Below are 5,284 nucleotides of genomic sequence, written 5' to 3' on the forward strand. Positions count from 1 at the left end.
ATTTCTTCAAACACTGCTGTCCTTACATTTGTTTTCAGAACGAATCAGATGTCACAGGACGTCCAGCAGCTTCATCCTGACACAGCGGCTCAACTTTTAGAAAACCAGCTGTTGTCGGTGACAGAGTCCTATCACCTGACACCAGGTGAGATATTTCTAACAGTAATATGTCATTACCTATTTTAGAAAAATAATAAGATAAAAAACAGTTCAGATATTTCAGGAAGAGACTGTTACAGACTAGTCCACCTCTGTATCAGGTGGTAAATATAACTTTTGCTGGGCTGTAGTCGACCTTCCTGGAGCATTAGAGACGTTTTTGGGTCCTCACTGTCTCCTCCTCTGTCCACCTGTCTCTCACAGATCCAAACATATGTCCTTCAAACAGTCAAAGTCCCCAAACAGATTCAAATTCAGGCCTCATGAAGTTTCTAAAGGTGATGGCTCTGTGACTCTGCTGCCCCCCCCCCCAGAGGAGGAAAACCCACCACTGAGGAGTCACAGGTCAGTTGCTGAAACACTGTAAGTCTGACTGTAGTTTTTGAGTTTACTTCAGTGAGGGTGGACATTTGTCCTGCTCCACATCTGTGAAGGTCATTCATGTCCAGAATGTTTGAAACCAAAAAATCACTCATTTTAAAGAAAAACTAGAGATAGAGCCATAATTAGACTCTACTGTGCACTGAATATCTACTGTGCCATGATGGACTGTATGTGTCAGTGGAAGTCAGGTGGATGTTTCTGAAGGAACAGAACCAAGTGCAGACTGAGTAAATGTATAATGTATGAATCATCAGTCAGGGTTTATAGATGTGGTGGCAGGACCTGGAAGTGGAACATCGGATAAATCTGACAGATGTGATGAAGTCAATGTCTGTGAGGAACGTCCTGGAAACATACGTGAGCTTTATAATAAAAACTGGAAATGAAAAAACGGAAAAAATTCAAATTAAATGACATTTACTTTAATTTGAAAAACAAAACACACTCACATCTGCAGATGGTTGACCCGCCCAACACACACACACACACACACACACACACACACACACACACACACACTCTTCCCCACCCACTCCCATTGTGTGATTTTCACACCCAGTCCCTATAGAAATACCCCCCCCCCCACACACACACACACACACACACACACACACAATCATCCCTCCTGACTCTCCAGACCATCAGGGGTCTATACATCGCGCTGGCAACCAGGGGCTCGCCTAGCAACAGCTGGTGTGTTAACAGGCTACTAAAGCAGCTTGAACCCCCACATTACCCCCCCTTTATACACACACACACACACACACACACTCAGAGCCTCATTAGTGAGTGTGTTGTGTGTCTCACAGAGGCACCATGTGCAGCTCAGTGCAGATACACATTTACCTTTGTTTGCATCTTGGTGTTTCCAGATATGAACATAAACATTTACTCAAGTACAGTTTAGATCTGTAGGACTTTGAGTGTTTCCATTTTATGGAATTGAATAAACTTTTCAATTCAATTCAATTCAATTCAATTTTATTTGTATAGCGCCAAATCATAATCTACATTATCTCAAGGCTCTTTACAGGGTCAGGTCAAGACCTTACTTTGTTACAGAGAAAAACCCAACAGTTCCCACAAAGAGCAGCACTTGGCGACAGGGGGGAGGAAAAACTCCCTTTTAACAGGAAGAAACCTCCAACAGAACCGGGCTCAGGGTGGGGGGGTCTGCCTCGACCGGTTGGGTTTAGGAGAAGATAGAAAGAGGGGGAGGGGGAGGAGAGGGGAGAGAAGAGAGAGAGAGAGAGAGACCAGGAACAGCTGTGTAGGTAATGGTGTTATCAATAATAATGACAGATAACAGTGGTTAATAGTAAAGATGAGTAGTGGTGGATCTGGATCCTGCTGCTCCAGAGGCAGAGAGACCTGCAGAATGAGGACAGAGAGAGGGAGAGAGAGGAGAAGCACAAACTACGGGAGAGAAAAAATACAAAGTTAATGGCATGAAGTCATCGAGAGAGAGAGGGGGAGAGAGACAGAAATAGAGAGAGAGCGCCCAGTGCATCATGGGAATCCCCCAGCAGTCTAGCTCTATAGCAGCATAACTAAGGGATGGGTCAGGACATACCCGAGCCAGCCCTAACTATAAGCTTTACTAAACAGGACAGTTTTAAGCCTGATCTTAAAGGTAGAGAGGGGGTCTGCCTCCCGAACCCACGCTGGGAGCTGGTTCCACAGGAGAGGAGCCTGATAGCTGAAGGCTCTGCCCCCCATTCTGCTCTTACAAACTCTGGGAACCACAAGTTGACCTGCATTTAGAGAGTGAAGTGTCCTATTGGGAAAATAGGGAACTATAAGCTCTCCAAGGTACGATGGTGCCTGACCATTAATGGCTTTGTAGGTGAGGAGGAGGATTTTAAATTCTATCCTGGATTTTACAGGGAGCCAATGCAGAGACACTAACACAGGAGAGACGTGATCCCGTTTCCTAGTTCCTGTCAGTACTCGTGCTGCAGCATTTTGGATCAATTGGAGGCTTTTTACTGAATTTTTGGGACATCCTGACAATAAAGAGTTACAGTAGTCCAGTCTTGAGGTAACAAATGCATGAACTAGTTTTTCAGCTTCCTTTAGAGACAGGAGGGGTCAGATTTTCAGAATAATTGTCAGGTGGAAGAAGGCTGTCCTTGAGACTTGCTTTATATGTGAAGTAAAGGACAAGTCCTGGTCAAAAATGACACCAAGGTTTCTGACTGTAGCACTGGAGGCCAAGGTGATGTCATCCAGAGTCAGTATATTATCACATAGTGTATCTCTGAGGTGTTTTGGGCCAATTACAATAACTTCAGTTTGTCTGAATTTAAGAGTAAGAAATTACTGGTCATCCAGGTTTTTATGTCCTTAAGACACACCTGAAGCTTGGCTACCTGGTTAGTCTCACCTGGCTTCATGGATAAGTACAGCTGGGTGTCATCTGCGTAACAATGGAAATTCATCTGGTGTCTCCTAATAATGTTTCCCAGAGGAAGCATATATAGACTGAAGAGCATTGGTCCTAGCACAGAACCTTGTGGAACTCCATGACTAACTTCTGTGATGATAGAAGAGTCATTGTTAACATGAACAAACTGGAGTCTATCTGACAGATATGACTTAAACCAGCTTAGTGCGGTTCCTTTGATGCCGACCATATGCTCTAGTCTCTGTAATAAAATCTTATGATCGATGGTGTCAAATGCGGCACTAAGATCTAGTAGGACAAGTACAGAGACAAGTCCATTGTCTGAAGCTATGAGGAGATCATTGGTAACCTTAACCAGAGCTGTTTCTGTGCTATGATGGACTCTAAAACCTGACTGAAAGTCTTCAAACAAACCATTCCTGTGCAAGTAATCACATAACTGGTTTGCAACGACCTTCTCAAGGATTTTGGAAATAAAGGGGAGGTTGGATATAGGTCTATAATTGGCTAAAACATGAGGATCAAGAGTAGGCTTTTTAAGTAGAGGTTTAATTACTGCAACTTTAAAAGCCTGCGGTACATAACCAGTTGATAAAGATAAGTTAATCAGACTTAATATAGAGGTGTCAAGTAAAGGAAAAACCTCTTTGAACTTTTGGGAAATGTTGTAAAAAAGCAGCGTCGACTGTCACAGAGTTTGTTTGCAATTGACTGACTTCACATGAACTTCTCAGATGATTTCATTTACACAAATTCAATTATTATATGATATGATATGATATGATATGATATGATATGATATGATATTATATGATATTATATTATATTATATTATATTATATTATATTATATTATATTCACTATGAATTTTACTAAATTAGTTATGATCTGTAACTGTTCCACATTAAAATGTCTAAACACAACCAGACCTCTGTTCTCAACAACTTGTTTCCATCAAGTCTCAAACACAGAATTCACTGATTTTAATCATGGTAACGCTCCGTCTCATTGGTCGCCTGTCAGTGATGTCATATCCTCTCTGCTGTGTCAGTGTTGTGTTTGTCTGACAGAAGCTGAAACTGACTTTGATCCAGTTTGAAGTCTCATGTTTCAGATCCTCTTTCTCCACCTTGGTGGTTTTCAGCTCTGTATCTGAACCAGATGAAGGATTTTAGTCGTTGGACGTCTGGATCTTCAGGATCCAGACTAAGAGAAGACTACAACTCCCATGATCCCATGGTGCTTCATGATGTCACCCAACTTCATCGCTGTCTTTTGTTATTGTTTTGATCACATCCACAAATACAGAACTTTTCTAATATATTGATAATGATCTAATGATTTTATTGATCTAATGAAAAAGAAAACTTCACTTCTGGCTGGATTTGTGTTTTCACCTTTTTCATCACTTGTGTCTTCACTTCAGTCGACTTTAAATGTGATTGTACTGAAGGAAATCTGGTGTGACCCTGGGCTGCTGCACCCTGATCAGCTTGACGGCCACTTTGACCAGCAGCTGTATTTACCTGACTGAAGAAACCAAACCAAGCCACAGTACAGGGAGAGGGAACAGAGTCAATGAAGGAGATGGAGGTTACCCAGTTTTCAGGATGGCCTTCCCCTGTCTTCATTATCTGGCCTGCAGGTGGTCCGGCGGCAGCTGCAGTGATGTTGACTGGCACTAAAAAGTGTGAGCACATCACCCCAGACTTAGACTCTCTTCACTGGCTCCTGTTCGCTGTAGACTTTAAGTCCTTGCTGATGACTTTTAAGGCTCTTGGTGGTCAGACCCCACCTTATACCACAGACTTTATTCATCAGCTCTCAGCTCTTAGACCTGAAAGCTCATCCCTCCTGTATGTCACAACTGAAGCTAAAAGGTGACAGAGCCTTTGCATTTGCTGCTCCATAGTTATGGAACCAGTTATCATTAGATATCAGATGTGCTCCATCCAGCTCTATTTTCAAATCTCTGCTAAAGACCAGTCGTCAGCCTCAGGTCTGAGACATGAAGCACTGTGCTGGACAGGTGACAGGTGTGTTCACAATGTCTGGACTCTGGAAGATGTTACAGCTCAGAAAATAATAACCATAATAATAATCATGCATTTGCTATTCGCTTGTTTACAGTGGGCATGCAGCAGGCATGGTCCCTTGTCCTCATCTGTGACACAGATGTGTTGCACGTATTATTTTTAATGCTTAATCATTTCAGTTGCTGAAATGATTTCAGGTTGCATGTTATTACTATTTGAACATTTCCAGCACAATTTAAAAATACCACAATAATACCAAATGGAAACCTCCAAAGCTGAAAAATGAACAGTGAAGAGC

General features: G+C 42.3%; 1 protein-coding gene across 1 annotated transcript in view; it reads left to right on the forward strand.

The window, feature by feature from the left end:
- The first annotated feature begins 5,191 nt into the window (after nt 1-5,191).
- The window catches only part of LOC139628986 (uncharacterized), a 15,766-nt gene continuing 15,673 nt past the window's right edge, over nt 5,192-5,284 (forward strand). Inside the window, exon 1 of the mRNA XM_071491282.1 lies at nt 5,192-5,284. This exon is cut by the window's right edge and continues 3,642 nt beyond it. The gene's annotated coding sequence lies outside the window, so the exon portion shown is untranslated.

Source organism: Trachinotus anak, unplaced genomic scaffold (genome assembly GCF_046630095.1).
Source record: "Trachinotus anak isolate AG129_WGS33_773 ecotype Australia unplaced genomic scaffold, CSIRO_AGI_Tana_v1 ptg000012l, whole genome shotgun sequence".
NCBI lineage: Eukaryota > Metazoa > Chordata > Actinopteri > Carangiformes > Carangidae > Trachinotus > Trachinotus anak.